Source organism: Cygnus atratus, chromosome 5 (genome assembly GCF_013377495.2).
Source record: "Cygnus atratus isolate AKBS03 ecotype Queensland, Australia chromosome 5, CAtr_DNAZoo_HiC_assembly, whole genome shotgun sequence".
Taxonomy (NCBI): Eukaryota; Metazoa; Chordata; class Aves; order Anseriformes; family Anatidae; genus Cygnus; species Cygnus atratus.
The window spans coordinates 52,078,357-52,101,832 of record NC_066366.1 but is presented as its reverse complement, the minus strand read 5'-3'; positions in this window follow the sequence as shown (position 1 = coordinate 52,101,832).

The following is a 23,476-nucleotide window of genomic DNA, read 5'->3' as shown; positions in this document are numbered from 1 at the left end:
TTGACATTAGTGAACAACATCAACTCTGTTTCCATTTCCCACAAGAAGGAAAAAAAAAAAGACTTTTTTAACCCCCCCCCCCCTTTTTTTTTTAAAGCTAAGGGAGAGGTATGTTAGCAACTGATACCAATGTGACCTCTGTCTGACTGACAGAAGGTTTATCATTGCGTACTATACCTGTCACCACAGTAATGTATGGAGTCTCAGCTGCCCAGTGATTGCAAAGTGAAAATTCCTATCCCTGACCTAAAAGTGGTAACCTTTGGGTGCATTGCATGAAATGCAGCTTCACTGGTGAGCTATGCAGTTGTTGACAAGGTGTGGAAAATGAATATGAAAGAAGATGAGCGTTTTCCAACCTCACTATTCAACAACGGATTCTGAAAGTCCATTTAGCAAAAATCTACACAGATATAATAAAGGAGATAAAAAGGTCCTTTCTTCCAGAGGATGGTCTTCAAGGAATACATTTCTGGTGGTAATCTGTTCTGTGTCTGAATACCAAAGGTTTTAGATGTCTTCTGTGTCTTGCAAATTATTAAATGACAGCTAAAATTATATGAAAATATCTTTATTTTCTAGATGATTTCACATTCTCAATAAATTACTTACTGTTTTAACATTCGTGGTCTAACTGTGTATAGAATATATTATTTTTTAATAAATTTAAAAAGCCTGGGAAAATCCACATGGAATTTGTATCCATAGAGGAGTTCTCATCAAACAACTAATATTGTGCTTTTGTCAGCTCAAAGTTGGAATGGTTCCTACACATTATCACTTGATTAAAGCATACAGATAGTGAATTCCCAAAGAAAATCAGAAATCATATGAGCATTTGGTACTGTTTCATACTGTTTCATTCTGTGTTCACAAGGATACAGGTGATGAAGCCAAAGAGCTACAGTTTTACTGAGACTAGATACCCATATATTAAAAACAAGAAGCAAGCAAACAATCAAACAAAGTCAGCTCAATTCTGGCTATATCTAGTGTTATAAAGATACTTTATTTGGCCTGGATTTTATGATATAAATTGAATTAAGCCACACATACATGCAGTCCATTTTTGTTTTTTAGGTGGGAATCCTTCTAACTTTCTGTTGTGATAAAGAAAACCATTAGATCTTGTCAGGGCGAAGAGAAGGGAAATCACTTTTATTGAAATAAGAACAAAATGATAGTGTCAGACACCGAATCCAAGAGATAAAATATTACATCTAATAAACATGTTACATATGGGATTAGACATGGGCCCCTAGAATTACGGAACAACAGAAGTTATAGGAAAACAGTAACATTAGTATTGAAAAATAATGACTAGAGCTCCTATCATGGTTAAGAAAGCAATATCTGCATTTTTATTAAAGGAACATAAACAGGAGGAAAAACCTTTATATCCTTGAATATCAGAGTTTTTGGTTTAGGCCTAAATCTGTAAATCTTGCTCCTGCCTGTTGTCTCATTAATCTAAGTAGAATTATTTCTGTGAGTGACTGGATCACTTGGTGAGATCATGATCTTAACTGATAATATACAGTCTTCGAAGGCAAAAAAAAAAATAAAATAAAAATAATAATGAAGAAGTCCAGCTCTTCTGGATAGTCAACATTTCTACCTTTGAAAATATCTCCCCCTCACTGTCCGTCCAGAGGCAGGTAACCCATTTATTGCCTGGGACTAAAAGCATGTTACAAATGTACACAGGCTTCACCACAACTTGATGTGGCCAGTATTGCTTAATTAAGCATATAATCAAGCATTCATGCCTGCTCCTCCCTCTTACATCTCTCTTTATCACTTTGTAATTTTCATATCCCTGCCAACATGGGGTGAAACTACAGCATCTAAACATCCACCCCCTCTTTTGTAAGCCCAGCATTGTGGTGGTTGTTTGTGTAATCGTTGTAAAAAATTTGTAAGCATGCATGAAGGATACCTTGAAATGTTACTTGAAATGCAACTTTCTTTGAGTTCAAGAGAGACCTTCCACTAGTGAAAGACCACCTGTCCTTTTTTTTGAACAAGTTGCTGGTGTAATTCCAGCAGCTCTCACTTTAAGTTGGAATGATGAATTTGTGGATGCTGAAATGGAGGGAGGTAGGTGTCTGGTTCTTAGCTCCACTCATTTTCTGATGACCTTAAGGAAAACATGTTCTGCCCAAGAGAGGGGAAAAAAAATCAACAACAACAACAACAAAAATACCACCAGCAACAACAACAACAACAAAACCAACAACAAAACAAAACAAAACAAGCAAAAATGCCTGTGTTGTCCAGGCAGCCCTTCAGTGTGTGACTCTGAGCCTGACATTCCTGTAACTCACCTACCCATCCATCCCATGTTGCCAGGCCCTAAGCCTTTACGGGAAGGACTCAGTCAAACATGTCTGATCAGCACCAAGAAGATGGTGTCACTTGACAGCATGATAGAATATGTGGCTGTTGCCTCAGGCAGAGTAAGACGAGCCACCCGTGTTCCCAGCTGCCCGTGTACATAGCTGGGGAAAGACAGACTCTAGCTTTCTCTCCCACTGTTATCAGCACTCCCACAAAGCCAGTGGTAGCCTAAACACGATCTGCTGTGCAAACTACATGCAAGGTGATTTTTGGATTCAAACATTGCTTTGCACCTATGCTTAAAATATAAAAAAATGTAATATCCACACCTCAGTTCTCTACAAAACAATGATAACAATCCTTTATTTCTCCCACCCGTTGCCTGTAATTATCTATTTAACATTCAGAACTTTTGTCTCTTCCCACGTTTTCCAGAGCCTAGCACAATTTGAACCTGATCATAGTCAGGATCTCTGGACACTGCTCTAATGCAAATAATTCTAATGATAAGAGTAATGCCCCAAGGGTGTTACAAACCTATCCTAATATCCAAACCTGATTGTAATTTTATTTAGATTTTATATTACTGACTAAGAGCGTTTATCTTCTTGCCATGTGCGGACATGTAGTTAGTGCACATTGGTTAGGGGTTTCCAAGATAATGTAATGCAAACAAATCATATATCGTCAGAGAATGAGTCAGGCCCACATTTCAACTTGATTTGATTTACCGTCACCTGTGTTGCAATGACTATTAGTCTGTTGAAATAACGAAAGAAAGGGAATAAGAACTTTTAAGGCCAGTGTGGGAAAGTACCAGTTATATAAGCATCTTTGAAATGCAGGAGGAATAAAAAAGATGGTTAGAAGACTTAGAGAGCACTGGAAATTAAACATGTGATGCCTCCTCTGAAAAAGGACTACATTTGCCTTGAAGCCAGGGTGGACTCCCCTGATAAATCTGGTCTGAATTATTTCTTCAGATTGACTCAGGACTGGTGGACACAAGTGGAATTCCACTCATGCTGGATTCAGATTAATCTTTAGCAATACACAGTACAGAACATTGGAAAAAACTCCAAATTCAGATCTGAACTGGTGTTTCTCAGCAGTCACCACTGAGGACTAAACTGAACACAATGTTCCAAATCCTCCTGACTAGTGGAAGGACTGATACTCTCATCTGCCTGAGGTGGTCAGGCTTTGATCCAGGCTGTAACGCTAATGAAGTATGGAAGTTTAACAACTTTCCATACAAAGGCATTTTGTGAGCACAAATTAGAAAATGGTGTATTAGGTGGTTTTCCGGAATGCATAATAAATACCTATTTTCCTAATTCACTGCTTAGCAAAAAATCTGCCTTCACCCCATCAGCCCCAGCCATGCCAGCACCCTCCCCATGTGCTGGTTTTGTGTTTTGCCGACTGAACCTGGAACTGAAAGCTGTGTCTACTGGCACTCTATTTTGCTGAGTGTTTTTGCTGTGGATACACTCTGAACTGCTGGAATACCTGCTGCTCTTGAGCACAGATAACAAGGTAATGTAAGAAAAGATTTCAAAGGAGACACACAGACATGTTGTCTCATACCTTTTCTGCTCCTCATTATTTAAAGTCTGAGAGAGAGATGTGGGGGAAAAAAAGAGCTCTTCACAGGTCCCATGGGGCTGCAAAGACATCAGCTCCTGAATATTTCACAAGTGTATCTCTGTCCTGTAACATTCTTGTACAGTTACCTGCAGTTCAAAGGTAAGCACAGCAAGGGATAGTGTATATTTCATTATTGAGCCAAATGTAAGAGCTTAATTTTTGAATTTATATTATCCGGTGTTTTTTCTTTTCGGTGATTAATATCTCAGTGACAATGAGATACAGTTTAAACTTAAATATAAAATCAATCTATGATCTCAATGTGCTTCATCTTCACCACATCTGGTGAATCTCTAACCTGTCAGCTATGGTGAAAAGTGAAAAGTGGAAGACTTTGTTTTAAACAACCTCTAAATGGCAAAAGGCAAGGCTCCTTGCTCTTCTTTCTATTTTACAATCACCGTTTCAGCATATCTGAATTGATTATGCTTGCTATGTCTTTAGCTATTGAAATAAGTCTCAAATACGCAGCCCTGTTGCAAACTGTCGTACAATTATATATTTGAAAAAAATAAATAAAATTAATGGGTCCAAGGATGTTCAGAATATGTTTGCTGTGGTGACTGTGACTGTGCAATCTCCAAATTTTGGGAAGCCTTGCTTATTTCTGGTGACAAGAGTGTATTTTCCATCTCAATTCCCTTCTCCTTTCCTTCTGGCCCCTTGCACATCCCATAAGGATTTGCCTTCCTCCCTTCAGCTGACTCTGATTTCATCAAACTAGTTCCGATAGTGAACTAGTGATAGTGAACAGAAGAATTAGGTCTTTGTATACTTGACCTCATGAAAAAGAAAGGAAAGCAGAAGGAACCATACACAAGAAAAGTGCAATAATGAGCAAAATGAAAAATCCAAATTGCTTTTACCCATCTTGACTAGCAAACACAGCAAAACAGCATCAGCATGCACTGGAGTGCTTTGTAAGATACATGTCATTAAAGAGCCTTGTGTTTTCAGTTAGCTGATTCTGTAATAAAAATTGTTGGTACTGGCAGCATTGCATCATTGTTCTTAGCATGAAAAAGCAATTTGGCCTATTGTTTCCAGAAACAGTTTTCTCTTATAAAAACAATATAGTTGTTTAACCTAAATATAAACACACATGATGTCAATAATTCTATATACATTACAGACTGTTACATGGTCTTTAACAACTGACAGTGCTAACAGATAAATTCTACATGGCTGGTTTTGCTCATTTATTACCAAGAGTAAAAGGCACCATGACTGCTGTTGGCTTCCTTTGCTCTCTGCAGCACTGCTCAATGCTCCCTACACACACACAATTCTGGCCTTTGGGAGGCAGAAACTTCTCTCCATAGGGCTAAATGTGCTGTTGTTGAGACTTCTCCCTTCCAACCTGACTGCTGCAGCCCAGCAATTTCTGGGGGTATATAATGACTATATTCAGCATTGGAATGGACTAGGAGCCAAAAAAAAGGAACTCATTCTAATATGGGCTCATTGGCCCCAGTCAAGCTGCTCTATTGTCCTGTCTGTAGAACAGCAGTATTGATTTTTGTCACAAGGAAGACTTGAAAACGAGTTAGTTAACATGAAAGCTGTAGAGATCACCAAGTTAGTTGTCAGCTGGAGGTCAATATCTTCCAGTTCAGCAGACTACTTGGGCTGACTTTTTTTTTTTTTTTTTTTTTTTTTTAATATATATAGATTACTCATACTCAAGCACCTCAGATTTCCTTCTCATAAAGCAGCTGGATGATAAATAGTACTGATGACCTCGTATGATACTCACAGCATTAGGCCAAAAGTGACTGAATGAGTTGTAGGGAATCTTCTTCCCTGGCATTCCTGACTCCTGCCTGCCCTGCACACTGCCACATGGTCACCACGGGACACACAGATGATGGCAATGTCTGTGGAAGAGAGGTGACAAATTATTTAGCAGGCTGCATGAAATAAGCTCTGGAAAAACAGTGTAGCCCACAAGAGGAAAGCATACTCCTGTGTGTACAGTAGATTTATTCATTCAATTGCCTGTGAGTGAGCAGAAATTCATGAACACTTGCAGAAGGGAGCTGTACCCTGGGATGGAGAGAAGTGATATTAGGGTTAACGAATCAACTCTTGCACAAGTGCTGTGGCTCTTCGAGTCTCAGAGTTCTTTAAAATATGGACAGACCACAATAAAATTCAGTGTAGTCCCATACTTTGCCCTGATGATGTGCCAAAGTGTGTTGTTTCTGAGCACGGATGCAGTTGCAACTCACATCTGGTTGGTTCACTGCTTGCTAGCCACTCCAGGAGACACAGCACGCCCATACCATTCAGCAGGTTGACTCTGGATGACAGGGCAGTGACAAAAGGTATATTTCTGATGGTACCTCCACATTTTAGGAAGAAAATGGAGGTCCTGAGATGAAAGGGGATCTGGCCACACCTGCACAGCTGCTGGAGTCATGTCATTAGTGAGACCACAGATGATGAGTTTTGATGTTGGATCAAAACACTCACTATACTTTGGACTGCTTTAGTACAAATTTGGAAGCTGTTCATTGTAATACAATGAAAAGAATACAGTGGGACCCTGAAGAATATTACTTATAGAGGTGAGTGAGTGCTCAGGTGCTTAGACCTCCAAGAACAAAAGCATGCTCTTCTTGTAGAAGTGGTAGGATCCAGTATTAAATCACTCTAAAGTACGCTCATAAGTATCAGTCACATGGTCTGATCCCCTCCTCCTACCTCCCAGCCAACTTTTCCTTAGCAAATCATAAAATGCTGGGAAGGCATACAACCACACAAAACTTCATCTCAGTTTCTCTGTTATCAAGACAGTCAGATTTTCCTTGTGATTTCTACTTAGATTACTAAGGCAGAAATTAGCAATTAAATGAAGAATTCCTATATTGTAACTAAAACAGTCTTACTACATCTTGACTTAAATCACATGAATGTGTTTAGGGTGTGAGAGAAGTGCCTTACAACTTCTTTAAAAAAATCTCATTTACATATGACATAACATCAAGGCATACTAGGAGTTAACATGACATTAATTCTATGGAAGAGATAGGAGTTGACTGTTTAATAGTTTCTGTTTAATGCTAGGCCACACAGACAAATGCTTCTGTGAATTATCTAGAGAGCTGTTAGGGAAGGAAAGATATTAATTGGTATGATGCAAAGCGGGAGGGACATGTAAGAAAGGGAAAATGAAAGGGGAGTACAGAAAACCACAGATGTAACTATCTGGTTGATCTGAACATTATTTTGGACTACTCATCATTGCAAAATCTTACTTCATCATTTGAACCATGTTTGGGAGCACTATTGATTTTTTGGGAAAAGGATCATTAGTCTTTTATTATAAACTCTTGATTTATACTACTCTTGGTTCATTGGTTCCTGGGGGAGAATGTTGAATTGATTGGTTGAGCTCTAGCTTTTGGGTGGTTTTATTTTATTATTATTATTATTTTTTTTACATTCTTTGCTCTTTTTTTTTCTTTTTTTTTTTTCTTTTTCTTTTTCTTTTCCATGTCTTGTTTGTCTGATGTGATCAATGCAGGGATTTTGAAAGCTTCTATTCAAAAGTGTCTCAATGTTATCTAGCTTTTATTTGTACCATTTAAAGAAAAAATGTTTCTATCTACAGTCAATACTTTATTTAAGAAGTTGAGTCTCTGTCTTCCAAACATGTTTGTGATTGGCCAGATCCTAACCACTGCAAAGGAATAACTCCATGTTTAAAACAATGTAAATGTGTCCCGATTACCTAATTGCAGAAAGGATTCGACACAGTGTCAACAATTTAGGTCAGAGCAGAGACTCGGTGTCATGCAATTTATCTTCCATCTTTAGAGAACTGTTAAAAAATAATAATTAAAAAAAATATGATATTTTATCCAAAGCAATTCTGAATATGATAGAAATGCAAAAGAACTTACTTTTGCTGGTAGCATATTTTTCACCCCCAACATAAATTCTCCCTTTATGATTGTTAACAACTGTTCTAAGTGGGGAGGAAAAGTCCATCCCCCATTGAAGAGTCTTACTACCCTGTACCTTATAAACATGAATAAATTTATATCACTGCTTAAAAAAGGCAGAGGTCTTTGAGTAAGGATGGCCAAAAGTATGACATGTCAGCAGGTTTAATAACTGAGTTGTGTTCCATTCAGGGATCACAGAGATCAGTAGCTACAAATACATGACAACGGAAAACTGTCAGAAGTTCAGCTCTTGAATTGCTTCAGAGTAAAGATGATGAGTGCTAGTGTAGTAAAATGCCTTGCAATAAGCACCAGACCACTGGTCCTTATGATTGCAGAACTATAGTGTACAAGCTATTCCAGGAGTTTAGTTCCTCTTTTAGTTCCCATTTTTAATCCAAACAGACTAGGGAAAGGAAGGGGGAGAAACGTGTCTCACCAAAAATACCATAAACAAATCATGCAGAATAATGATGTAGGCTCTTCTTAGATGCATCACCCTGCTTCCTTTGATTCTGATAGTCCCATTAGTAATGTTGCCATTGCTGTGTGATTTATTTAGGGGCATTGTGTTTGCAATTCAGCTGTGTGGCATGCAGTTTGCTATGATCTATACTAAGCGATATGGTTGAGTACATCTGAATAGTGTAACCCTATGGAATCTGGAGGCAATGTGTTGTAACTTACATATCTTCTTCTGGAAAATAATTATTAAAACCTGACTTAATTTTTACCTGATGTTTCACCTATTTAAATGAGACATTAAAAAAAGGGAGGGGGGGGGATTTGCAGCTGCTGGCTTCTTAGAAAAGATCAACAGTTTCTGTAATTAATACCGAAGATAACAATTTAAAATAATGAAACACCTATAATATGTTTGAAGAAAGCAGCTTGTTGCTATAATTAGAACTAGAATCAAATTGTTCTGATGGCAAACACCATTTATTGAACTTCACGAGTGAGTGGAGCAGCTTCTGCAAGCAAACAACACAAATGGGAAAATATCAGAAACAAGTAGATGACATGGAAGAATGAGGCTGATGGGAAAATCCTATAGCTGAACTTCCTGAGGCTCCTCCTCTAAAAGAATAACATACTCTGAGCGTGCCCATATTCACGGCAGAGTACGTGGAGCTATGACCAAGTCCTGACAATAGTCACAGATTTCACGTGGTGACATGTGAACAACGGACTTCTCAGGAGATTGTATTATGTCCTTTCCACAGCAGTACTGGTACACAAGGTGAAAATTCATCTCCTATTCCTCTGTGTCGTTTGCTTATTGTTTCAGTCTGCCGTGGAGAACTATGACAACTGGCCTGCCCTCCCAGCTAATGTTTCTCCCAACAATTTTTCTTGTGCGCCTTTGCGAACACCAGCTGTTTACCATGTGAAAGCCTTATGTGAGAATCTGCATGTTGGTGCAAATTTGGCTTTCTGCTTCTGGTGGATTAGAGCTGTTGATTGGTGATTTCTCAAATCTTTCTTTCAATGATGAAGCCTGAAAATGTCTGCAGGACCTTGGGGCCTCAGTCTAGTTTGTTTTTCCCTGAGCTTTACTTTCTGTGCTGTGTCACTTTGTAAAAGATACAAAAGAGAGAAGTGTGACTCTTCCACTCTTCTGACCTACAAACCCTCTGCTTCTTTTGCCAATGAATCCACATTTCACTGGTTAAGAAACAGATGAACACAGAGGTGCAATACAATTTGGCCTGTGCCCCCTGACTGAGCTGTGTTGCCAGTTGAGGAATTACTGTACTAAAATGAACTGTTCAACAATTGCTGGGGAGCAAAACACACAAAAGAAAACAAAATATGTTGATATTGTTTCATTGGTTTGGTTTCTGCTAGTTACGAACAAAAATCCTTGTCTGAGACTGATAATGGAGCTCTTAGTGTTTAGTGGTAAAGCATAACCACCCGAATTGCTACTGGGATGCAGGGCAACTTCTCCCACCTCTCATGACATGGGAGACAGCGCAAGCAGGGGGAAAGACCTCAGTCCCTTATCCTTGTACTCCTCCTTCAAATAAACATGCACTGGTAGGGTAGGTCTAATCCTTCATAGGGTTGGAATATGTAGAGAACCATGGAAAATATTCCTCTTTAACCACCCCTGAAAATATGCTTTATTATATTGTACTGAAGGCTTGGCTGAAGGGAATTGCTTCATTGCAAATTTGGAGTAACAGAAGGATTTCATTTATTAATTTTTTCCTGTGTTTTAAAAATAGTTTTTAGCATAATGTCTACTTTGGGCTAGAACATTGCAACCAATAGAGAGTGTTCATTATTGGTAAGCATTTGCTTGTATTGACAACAGCATATGTGTACTAATACTATAGAAGATAAATACCTGCTTTAGTTTTAGCAGATTAGTTTTCTAAGGCATTTTATTTTTTTAACCACACTTTCTACACACATCTTAGGATCTTCAACAGATTTTTGTATTGCTAAAAGGTTTAGAACATGTCATTTTTAATGAAATTTTTGCATATTGTTATACTTTCATTGTAAGTTTCATTTTTTCCTTGGGCACTTTGGCAACTGATATAGTGGGATCCTGTTCAAGAAGCAGCAGCAGCATTCCTAGAATTCCATCTTGTTGGGTGATACTGTCGCTGAATCTGAAAGACACAAGTGAAAACTGAAAACCCAGCATCCGTGAGAAAGCAAAGTTCTTAAACCATCGGGCAGAGCAAGCATATTGGAAAACAAACCAAACAGGTAGAAACTTCATATTTGAAACATCTTTCCAGCTTCCTAGAGTGCAGAATTGTTGCATGATTATAATTGATGATATGATAAACTTGTCAGACTTCCCCTGTTTATCTTTTGCACTAAACTATTTGTGATGTGAGGTGGTAACAGTAGCTGAATTCCTCTGACTCCAGCCAGATATTTACTTGCTAAATGGCCCTTGTCATCATGGTATCTGAATGCCTCTCACACACTAATGGATTGTATCCATAAGCTCTCCAGTGAGAGCAGGGGAATATTAGCCCCATTTCTACAAATGGGAAAAAAAGGTAGAAGTGATACTCTATTCTCTGAGTGTATCTCAAAGGAATAACAGCAACTTCTTGAATTAGACTTCACACCTAGACAGTAACTCAGAAGGGAGCGCTGTCACAACCATCGCTTTAAGGGACAAATAGCCCTCATTGTGCATAGGGTAGAAATGACTTTCCTGAGGTTATACTGGAAACCTGTGATTGAAGACAATAGAACCAAGGTCCCTTGAGTATTGTATTCAGCGAGGTTATGTTTCCAACTATAATTTCTATGTAACAGTTATTTAGTTAATAACATGAAGTGTTTTTGTTTTTATTTTTTTTTTCCTGATGTTTTTTATTGTTAAGTGCATTTTATGCTCCAGGTTCACTGTAGCTCAAGAAAGTCTAACATATATTTATAAATCCAAACAATATATAATGATCCTGGAGACAATATTGCTGTCCATGATGTATGAAGCAGAAAAAAAACAGAGTTTGATTTTCATAAGCTCTAATGACCCTCCTGGGCAGTTGGAAATGTACATTGTTTGAGATAATCAGACAAACTGATTCCATTATAAAAAGACGTATTGTTTTTATTTTATGTTTTCACAAGCATTTCGTCTAATTATTGCTGACATTTCCAACCATATTGTGAAGTTTTTCAGGGGGAAAAGATGAAGTTTATCTCCATTAAAACTGGAAGCAAACTGATGCTAACTGTTTTTATAAACTGAAAACACTAAAATAAAATGAAATGCATTAGAGCAATTAGGAAGAATTATAGCAAAGTCTGTCTCGCCTATATTTTCTTTGTGAAAAAGAAAAAAAGATATAACAAAGATTATCTTTCTACAGCATGAGTCTGTTCTAAAAAAAACACCCAGAATGTTTTTCATTAAGCTGTTTAGCAAAGGAAATCTGTTATTGTTTAACCCTTCCATACTCCAAGGTGCTGAAACATGTTTAAATGCTGAGATACAAATGCAGACAAATGATATGCAATCACTTATGATTCAATTACTCTTCATGTTCCTAGTTATTTTTATAGAAATAGACATAAAATACCATACAGCATTTATCAGAACTGAAGGACAGTGCTTTGTTTAGTGGGAGTAGCTTGAACTCAATGGTGTGAGATTTTCCAAGTTGCATGCCAATATCCTTTTCTGAAGTGACAGATGATTCAGTCATTGTTACTGGCTAACCAGCATATTATTGGTTAATTCCACAGAGTTTGTAAATCATGTTGAAAGCTTGATCGCAATGCTATTATTGCGGGGAAGAACACTGTTAGTCATTTGTATCACTTGGAATTCAGTTTTAACTAAAAACAGACATGAGTTTTTTTTCCTTTATGGTAGGAAGTTGCAAGTCTAACACCTGGTTAAAAACAAGGGTGATTCCACATATCCAGCCACATCCTGCCATATAGAAATCATTACGAACCAAAATGGGGTCCTGCTCCAGGCATAGCTGCAGCAATGATCAGGTGGGAATGCCAGTGGAGCAGTCCTACCCCACACCAGGAGAACCCTCACTTTCCCTCTGATGCCAGCAGGTGAGGTGCAACCCTTCCACCATACCAGTCTCTACTGGTGTTGGGAAAAGTGTTGCTGTCACTAACTTCAAAAGGAGTTAGTTAGTTCTGATATTCTGTCTTCAAAATTAATAAGTACATTCTTATACAGTAACTGCAGGCTGACTACTTCTGCAGTTGTCATTGTCTATCAAGTTATGTCCTGGTTGTTTAGACAGTCTGGTCCCTGATCCTCCTTGGAGAGCAGATCTTCTTAGGAAAGCATGCTTAATCCTAGTAAGATTTTTCCCTGGGTTTTCTACTGCTTTTCTAGGAGAAAATTTACTAGAATTAATATAAGTGCAATGCACTTATAATGCCTGCTCAAAAATAAGGTCTGACATTCTGACTGGAGTAAAACAGATATTTATCTGTTGGAACTAATCACTGTTCTTGATATTAGCTATTAGACTGCTTTTGCTGTTACATCTCCTTCAAAGAAAAGCCTGCTAATCTCATTTATCCAAAATATTTTGCAGGTCAAATGCAGCTATTGAAAGGGAACATAAACTGGGTGTCTCTAGAGCTTTGCCATATACCTATAAATCTTGTGAAACATCTATACATCTGGGTTGCACAGGACACATCAGACTGAGAGCTAACACAGCTAAAAGATGTTAATGCAGTCAGATAAGAAATATATATATATTTTAAAATAAAAATCTAGATTTTGTTTGTTTGTTCTACATAAAAAAGCTGGCTCTGGTTTATTTTTCTATAAGGAAAAATGGAAACAAAATAGCGTAATTTTAATTATGCTTATTAATCTTGGCATCTTCCCAAGTTATCTCAGAGACTTTTAACAACTGTATTTCCAGGTCTTGGACAGTCTGTCGGGTTCCTCTGTGTTGGGGGGGGGGGGGGGATGATTGTAGATGACAATTCCTTTATAAGTCATGATAGATAATTTCTCACAACATATAACTTTGGTTGGGAGCACTTCAAGTTGAAATGTTTTCATTATGAGATATCTAAATGATTTCATTTTATCATTTCTGAATAGAAATTAAGGAAAAAGATATTCCACAAAATGTTTGACATTTCAAATTTATTTTATTGATTTGTGAAAAAAAAAAAAAAGCAGATGCAAGAACACTGCCTTATTATTTGGAACGGACATTGAATTTTTTGATCATCTGAATAGTGAAAAACTGAAAATTGGTCCTGATGGTCCTGATTACTGAGACAGTTACTGATTTTTTCCTCAATCCTACCAGAATTATATTAAAAAGAAACCCCAGAGTTGGGAAGGAAAAGTAGTAGAATGCAAAATTACAAAAGCAGAAGGCTAATATTTTGTTCCATGTTTTTGTTTTCTGCCTCAGGAAACATACTGTGTCTGAAGCATAGTTTAAAAAAAAATAAAAATTGTTTCTTTGAAGACAGCAGACAACACAATTTTAGTAAATATAATATTTATAGGACCTGGCAATTAATTTACAAAAATTTTACATTAAAAATGTATGTTGATGATTTTAGTCTTTAGGGATGACAATTGTCTCCTCAGTCATGTTTTCATACACTAAAGGCAATTATTGCTGCTTCTAGCTGTAATAAAAAAATAACTGAAACAGATAGAAGTGTCTTGGTATAAATTGAGCTGAAACTCCCACTGTGGAAATAATCAGAAAATTAAAAGCTCTGCAATCTTGCAAATAACATTGCAACTTAATATTATTGGAACATAACATTATTATCTCTTTTTATAGGGAAAACAAACATAAATATATTTTCAAACAACACTGATGTTATGGTTTCACGTTACTGGCTAACAGAAAAGAAAAAAAATGAGAAAAACAATAACTTTTTGGAGTTGCATATCAAACAATCAACTGGAAATTTGAGAAAAATGATCAACAGTAGCAGAATTATATTTATGCCACTGTTAGGTCAGCATCTTCTCTACTGACCTCAGTCTCCACGACACCTATGAGACATGGCCCATCTGCCATCTGATGGGCTTTAAACTAAATGTTATTCATGTTTGGTTCACTTACTCTCTTATTAGCTACTATTAGCTTCACAATCTGAACAGGACAGTTGAAAACTCAAAGCAAGGAAGGCACCAAATAATTTTTTTAGTCCTATTTTTCTTTAGTGTTTTGTCTCAATTTAATAAGTAGCGTACCTGTTTTTTTTTTTTTTTTTTCTTTTTTCCTCCTAATGATTATATTGTATGGCTGATGAGCAGCACTCTATAACTCAGTCTCAAATAAAGAGAAACTAACATCACCAAAACGTTTTTCTTACTTAAGTGTAAATCTACTTTTGGGTCTATTTCTCCCCCATTTCTCCTAGAAATAGACCTCTAAAATACCTCACCAGCCATAGTGGACAGACTACTGATCTCCTGGCTGTGTGAAAGAGGAAAGTCACACAGCACAATGAATTCTCTGGATCTCCATTACTGCTGTATTTAGTAATTGCTCAAAATCCCAGAAGGAAGTTGCATCCCCAATATGATGGTGCCACACAATAATTTGAGATTTGGGCCCAAAAGAAAAAATACGGAGGTTGTGACATTTGTTGGTGCAGCTAGCTTACAAGTTAATGCAGTGCGAATACTTAATTATGTGCCACTCTAGAGATTATTGGTAAATGTCATGGGTCATTTGTTTCACCTGTGTCCCAATCTGGAGAATGGTTTTAAAACAAATCATAACTCTCCTTCCTGTCAAACATGTACAGACTTCAGGAGCAGAATCATGTAAGAAAGTGTGGGAGGTGACAGGAACTGAACTGAAATTACACCTGGATATTAAATCAAAGCCAGCCATTTTCCTTTTGTATTTCATTTATCTTGCACTAGAAGCATCTCATGGTCCACACAGTTTTTTTTCAAAGGATAATCCAAAGGTGTGAATGACCCTATATGTCTAAAGTATTCTTTGAGACCTCACTGATTAAAAGGACCATGCCATATTTTTGACTTTACCTTCTTTAAACAAAATACCTGGAAGCATACAGATGCACTCCCACAAGAAGACATGCACACATAAATATGCACACATTTTATTATTATTATTATTGTATTTTATTTTAATGAATCCTACCAAAAACAAACCATGACAGTGGTTAGATAAGAGAATGAAAGGAAGAATAAGCCAGGTGGAAAAAATGTTAAATTACACCACTTAGAGCTACCTCAAGGTGCTTAGACCTTGTATTTTGGTAACGGCAGAGCAGGAGATGATCCCATGATAGAGTCATAGTGTCTTAAAAAGTTACCTTCCATCAGCTGGAAGTTACCTGCCTTCAGATGAAACAGTAGCTGACTGCACACATGCTTTTATTTCACATTCTATGCTGGCTAGGTTTGTTCTGCTGCTGGGAGGGAAAGGGTGCCCACGTTGCTGTTTTATCTCAGCTTACAGGGGTGTAACATCTAGTGCAGGAGTAGTAATTGCTAACTTGATTATTACTGATCATAAGCACATTTTCCAAGAATTAGATCAAAATCCCTCTTAAAGTAATGTTCACTGTATTTTTTCCCTAGGGGAACATCCTCATTGTCTGAAATATTTTTGGGGGAAACCAAGGAAAATTGCCTACTTTTACTGGCTCTAATTTTGAAAACACAGAATTACTGAAAATTTCTAATGCTCAAGGAGGTTTCTTACATGAGGAGAGTTTAAATAAATAATCAGCAGTGTTAAATCTAAACCTACCACTTCTGGAGCAGAAAGACCTGGATTTGAGAGGAATGTAAGAATGCAGGTGAAAGAAAAGGTGCAGATGGGGTGCTGCTAATAGAGTGTGGACAGAGTGAGAAAAAATAAATCAGGTGCAAGTAGTGAATGACAAAAATATAATGCTGTCACCTTTGTCTGGACATCAACATTTTTTGAAGGATGTTGAAACCTACTCACAACGCAAAGTAAGTTTGGGAATGGAAAGGAGTATCTTCTGTTCCAGGTTTAATTTCCCAGTAACTGGCAATACCTACAGGCATTGCTATCTAATATCTGACAGCATCTAGCATCTAAATATGATAGATAAGAGCCTGGCAGACAGGCAGGGGACTCCCTCCCTCTGTTTATTCATGTGAAATTGGGAGGAGAGAAAAACCTCCACAGGATTTCTGACCCCCTCCTTCAGCTCCACCCCTGTCAAAAGCTGAAACTAATGAGCTGGAAATAGGAAATGTGCAAAATAACTGACACTTCCCTATCTGAACTGCATTCCTTAGGAGTTTTTTTTTTTATTTTATTTTTTTTTTATTACTAGATAAATGCTTTGACATGTGTATTTATGTGAAGTCTGAATGTGATTTAGATACCAACTACCTGCTGAGCTAAGAATATTTGCTTCCTACTTAAACCAATATGTTTATTTAAAGGATCTTTAAGTTTTAAAATGCCCTTGGCTTCCAGCTCTGTAAATGGGTAACCTTTGTATGTGGAATGCATTGTGCACTCCATTTGTTATTAATATAAAGTAATATTTTCCTTTCGCTCTGCTCCATTCTTTTCTTTAGGAGCCCTTTTACTGTAGCAGACTTGTGAAAAACGTGCATATGCATGTATGGAAGAGGACAGAAAAGGCTGATTCTCAGAGCTTCTGCTTAAAGATGATGTCCACCAATCTTGCTTAAATAGCAAACAAAGGGTCTTTGTTGCTCTTGCAGAGAATTATTTTGAGAGGTAGGACATTTCTTTTGTTCTGTGTTTTTGTGCACAGCACAATAGAGCTAGAAATTGTGGATGCTGCTTTGATGTAAAGAATAAATGGCAATGTACAGACCAAATGAGTTAATTCACTATTTTTATTAAGAAAGGTTTCATAACACTTGTACTTTCATGGGTGAATTCCTTGAATCTCTGCTCCTTGGTTATTCATGTTTAACGCAAGTTTCACTTTGCTCAACTAAGGTTCTCTTTAAATTCAAAGGAAAATTTGAGTAAGAATATACAGGTTTGCAAACAATTGCAAAAATTCTTTATTTTTACATTGAAAACCAAAGTACTATTTTCAGGTCTTCTGATCAGGAAGTGTTTGGAAAGCATCCAGCAGTTAGAAAGCATGGTCATGATTTGAAATTTCCAGCCAAAATCAGGACACCTCTTTCATGAAAATTCATTTTGTAAATAAAACCATCAATATAATGCAGGCTAATCCTTTCTAGAATGAAGTCCTCTGAATGTAGATGCATATAACAGGATATTTGGGTTCCTGTCAACAACACCACTGACACATGTGCTCTACGACTTTCACTTAATGTATAGAAGAGGCCAGCAATCTGCAATGCAAAGTTTTGAAGGCAATTACTCTTTCTTTTTAATTTGAGCCCACATTCAATTAAGTGGAGCAGAATTGCTCACATCCTTTCAGCCAATTAGTCACAGGCTTAAGTTTTTGTTTTGTTTGTGCTTCTTCCCCTCCCCTCCCTGCCATCCCCCTTCTCTCCCCAAAAAATATTCCCGCCTTGGATTCCCTAATGAACATAACCAGAACTGTCAAAACAAGTTTCTGGGTGTTAAGGTTTCAGACAGCAAGCTCTAAGCATCAGATCCACAGCAAAGCAGGTGCACCCTTTGGAAAACATGAAGCATTTGGGGTTGGGATCTGTCCTTGTGGGTGAACCACACCATAGCCTTGGGGTGACAGAAAGTGGCATAGCAGCGAGTGGGATCTTTGTGCAAGGGACACAGAAGTATTCACAGCTGAGCTGAATCAGATTGAAAAGGAACTGTCAAGTGTTGTGTGTGCCATAATTAACCTTTTTCAGGTTTCCTTCCCATCTTTTAACCAAGCTTCCTTGCGGGCTATTATGCCCTAAAGCCCATAATGATATAAAGCTGTGATGATGGAGCACTGACCTCTCCACTCTGCTCAGATCTGACCCATAATATTTTGAGTAGTGGAGATCTGAGCATTTGCTAATATTTTCATACCTTTGTGAGAAGGAAAAAAAGAAAACCCTCTTGACTTGTCTGTTGTATATTTCCACAACAATGAATGTTAAAAGTTATTTATTGGGCTGGGGGTGGAGTTCTACGGCTCATTTTTAATATAATGGTTAGTATAATAATTCCTTGAAACTGTTCCCCTGTGGTGAAATAATGAAAAGTAACTGAAAAAAGCTGCAAGTGCAACTTCTGAGTGAAGGATTATTTTAAAGTATTCCTCTCCTTGTGATAGCTTCAAATATTTGTATAATAGAATTTGTTGCCCTGTCTGGATTTATAAATTATAAACATAGCTATAGCAGGATCCCTGAAAAATAGCCCTAAGGCTTTATGTACTGGGTCCACACAAACAGCAGGATGTTGAGCAGGACATTAGTAAGAGATACTCATTCCAAAGCAAATATTTCACTGGTATCTGAATTCATAAAGTGATTAAAAAGATTATTTGCAATGATTTTATATGGAGGGACAAAAAAAAAAAAAAAGGAGGGAGTCAATTTTTTTTTTTCTTTTTTAGCTTAGGTGACATGGTAAGGTCCTTATGCACACATGTGATTGTAAGCCACTAATTCCAATGAGACAAATCACACTCTTACAGTTAGCACAAGGGTCTTGCTGAATTGGACCTAGAAAGCTCGAACACTTGTAAAACTTAGGGTCTGGCCACAAAGAGCAATGTAAAAAAGGTCTTTCAAAGTGAACAGAAATGCTAATCTGTCCATGGGGGTTGTTTATAATGTAATAGGTAATAATAGTTGATTTAAAATCAGCATTTGCCATTATAGTTTAGAAACTCACACAGACTGTTTGCCAAAGCCATTACCGCAGTTCTATAACACCCTATCAGTTTTGTAACAAGTCCAGTCTCTTAAGTCTGTTCTGTAAGGCTGGTTCAGAAAAACACTGCAGTAATCACATCACTTCACTTTTTAAATCCCGTCCCTGACTCCTTTTGCTGCTACATCAAATAAAACTAGTTTTAACACTGAGCTTGAGCAAACACTGAACTTCACATATGTGAGCCATCATACACTTAGGGCTGTTCACATCCCCACGGTTTTGTGAGTCTGGGGTGCCAGCTGTTCATTAGCTCCTGACCTCACTTCATGGCTCACCCAGAACTTTCCCAGCCTTTTTTGGTTCCTTGTGTGCAGACTGTCCACCTAGAATTAGATGGGAAAATGACTGTTATAAAATTCTTTCTTTGAACCCACTCCTGGAATGATCCCTGAATGAAACTGGTAGCTAATAATGCCCAAATAAACGGCCAGGAGCAATTCTGAGGTGAAGCCTCAGTTCCACTTAATTTACTAGGGAATCTACACCACTGTCACAAAGATTTTCCTCTAGATCATATTGTTTTGTGTATGTGTATTTTAATTCTTTTAATTCTTTTAATGTGTCACCCTCCTCCTCCCCTCCCCCCCCCCCTTACTTCTTTTCAGCCATGCATTCAGCATGTCTGAAACTGACTGTATTAGGTCTTTTCATGTCTTCCCCTTTCCCTGACGGATTTAATCATAAATAGCTCTTTCAGAAAATATTTTCCCTAAGAAATGCACATGTCTGAGGATAACTTTGTGGCTTTTGATAAAGGGACATTGCTGTGAGCTGTAAAGGCTTCATGAAATCAGGAGGGCTGACAGCAAAGTCCTTTGTTTTATTGCAAATATCTAAGACCACATAACTGATATATGGCTGGCTTCACATATGGCTGTCTTTCTTGCCAAGTCTACTGGAAGACAAGAAGACTGATCCAAGAGTTATTTTTTGCATGTGCTTGGAAGTCCTGATTGCAGATTCCTCCTACAGTAGGGGGACACTATTTCAGTATCAGTTTTATTGCACCATGCTGAGATTTTACATCTTTAACCCTATGTGCTGCGGCTGGATTTGAATAGTAAAAAAAAAAAAAAAAAAAGAGCCAAATAGAACAGCTAAAAGTATTTATCTTGCACTTACTGTTCAAGGCAAAACTTCCATTTATTAAAAAGGGATTGAGATTCCACTGCAGTCCCTTCAGGGAAGTAAAAACCAACAATGTAGACTGATAATACTCAACCTTCTGTGCTTTGCCTTCCCCCTTGACCCCACAAGCGCCCCTTCTGGATCCATCCACTAGTGAAACACTAGGTGATGGGAAAGATCTGTTGGACACTAATTCCCACTGACAGCTCCCATTCTGCATGTGGGAGGCTGCTTCCATTGTTCTAAGAAGCACTTCTCTGTATTATCCACACTGTGATAACTGTTCACTGCTTCTTCATGTCTGGACTGCACAATGATAATTTGGGAAACAAAGCAGTTCTGTCATTTTTTTTTTCTCCTGACTTTTGTTTTCATTTTCATTTTTGTTTTACTGCACCTGCATTGCTGAGTGAGGTTTGTTAATGTAATCTTGGTAGCAATTGCTTTGAGACTGTCATGCCAAAGTGTGAGGTGTGAGAAAGAAAAAGAAAGATCTGTGAGCCAACAAATAACACAGAACTGTAAAAGAAAAAACAAATAATTCCAAAGAATAATAACTTATTTCTTACTGTTGGATTCAAAAGCAGAGTTTGATGCATTTTCATCCTTTTGTCTTTATCGTTGTATTAATATGGAACAGATCTGGAAAGACTTGATCAGATTTTTCAAGATTTTTTCTTAGATTGGTGAAGACCTCACTGATATGAGCTCCTCAGACATTCAAATATCCTACACGGGTTCAGTATTCCTAAAATGATGAGCACCCTTCCTGGGGCCTGTGTATTAGAACAATTACCCAGACAAATATACAAAATAGCCCTTGTTGCCTCCTTTCACTGATAGAAAAGTGAGATTTATCTTACATCATATAGGGATCCTTCCAGTTCCAAGAAGCCATCTACTCTAGTACTTGTTCACTGTTGTGCTGAAGGAACTGTCACATTGCAACTTTGACCATTTCACAGGGTTTCCCTGCTATTGGTTTTGTTCTGATTGCAGGGTAAGAAAGCCCTAAGAAACACATGACTATTAAGAACGATGTTTGTCTGCCCATCTGGGAAGTGAAAGCATCAAAACCTTTTATGACCACATATGTCATACGTGTTTAAAGGCACACACCATTCAGGTTTCTGCGTTCATAAACAGCACTGTGCCACAGACGGGGCTCTTACAGCGTAACCTAACGACTTCATGCAACTCGTGCAAAAGGCCACAATGTCAGCAGCAGAGCTGGATGCAGAAGTCCAGAGTCCAAAATGTCTTTTATCAAATTTAACCTAGGGAAAGCACAGAACTGTAAATGAAAAGAGAGATTTATTTTATTCTTTTTAATGGAGAAATATATAAAAGGAAATAAGCACACATAGAAGAAGAAATGGAGAGATAGTGAGGCTGACACAAACTGCTATCACATGCAAACAGGAGCAGCAGGAAACGCAGAAGACACTTAATGTCAACTGCTGTGGAAAAAGAAAACTACAGCCACTCTTGAAGAGGAGGACGTACAGCTATACTTGGCAACTGCTGTGAGAATTGCTAATATGTGTAGCTGGCTGAGACGAGAATGAACCATCTTGTTGGCACCATCTTGTTGGCACCTTTTCTGTCAGGAAAGGCAAAAGAAGCCAATATAAAATGGATTATGAGGACTTAAATTGAAAAAAAAAAATATCAACAACCCAAGCTCTTTAAAAAATTCAGAAACAATAATTCTGAGGCACATTAATTGAAATTTCTCAGTTTCTCATGTCAAGATGGGTATCTCAGTGGAAGAAGAGTGAAGGAGAGAGACTATTGACTGTGAAGCCCAGAAGACAGGAAAACCAACAGAGTGCTCTGTCAGACGGGATACCTGGATCTCTGCCATCACCTCCTCCTCTTGAAGAAGGAGTTAATAATCTCCTTGCCATCATTTCACTGAAAAGAGCTCTATCCAGAAGAAGTTCTGCACATTGGCTGCTTAGGAAGAACAGAGCACCTTCCTAAGATTACCTTGTACATTACTTATTAATTATTCTTACTATTACAGAACTGGATCCAAGAGTTTTTAACAAAGGTGGGAATGGGACTCACAGTAAAACAATGTTATTGGGATAGAGGGAACAAGCTTATGTGTTGATTAAAAATAAGTTTTTGCCTTGGTCTTGAAACATAAAGGTGTTGTATTTGATGAAATATAACAATAGCTCTTGATAAAGATTTCAGCTATGCTTATTAAAATAATGTCTTCTAAAGATGTATCTTGCATCTGTCTTCCCAAACCCTGATACTGAAAAAAAAACCAACCACCTTTTACTACCTCATCAAAGGAGCTTGGTGCAAAGAGCCTGTATTAGATAAGGACAGGTGGTTGGTATGTCATTGTGTTCTTAAAGGGATTTTGGCTTGATCCTACCTTCTATGGATTCTCTCTCCCCAAATATCAGTTATGCCCATATTTTTAGAGGATAATGTTTATTTCATTTGATTAGAATTGGAATAAATAAACTGATATTGCACCATCGTGTTTTTTTCACCCCCTTTTAATTTGAATGCCTTATAAAGTATTACATGTTATAGTTCATTAGGTTCTCATTGATTGGACACTTATTAGTTTCCTGAGCCTGCTTCATTGTTCTGCTGCTGTGCTTTCACCATTTGGTATTCGGCAGTCTGCATAATGAATAAATTACACTTGAGCGAACGGACATCACCATATGGGGGTAATTTGTACTTTGACAGAAGGACAGGGCTCCTGGACTGGTCCTAAAGGGAAGCTCTGCAATCTTCAAAAATCCCTCTAATTTTTTTCAATTATTTACTTTCAAAAGGCCTTTTCCATCCCCAGTGTATGTAGATAGGAGCTTTGAATAGCAGCAAGCTGTGGGGACCAGGCATAAAAGTTCTAATTTTAATTGCAGGGCTTCTGAGATGCAGATGAGACGGTACATACACTGATTAACACCTTCATGTCTAAGGGTACTTGTATGCATTCTGGCCTCCTGGAATCCTGTGATTATGTGGGATATTTTAAACCTGAGGAACTTCATGTTCCTTGCATACTGTCAGAGAATATGGGAAATAAATTTTGGAAACAACCTA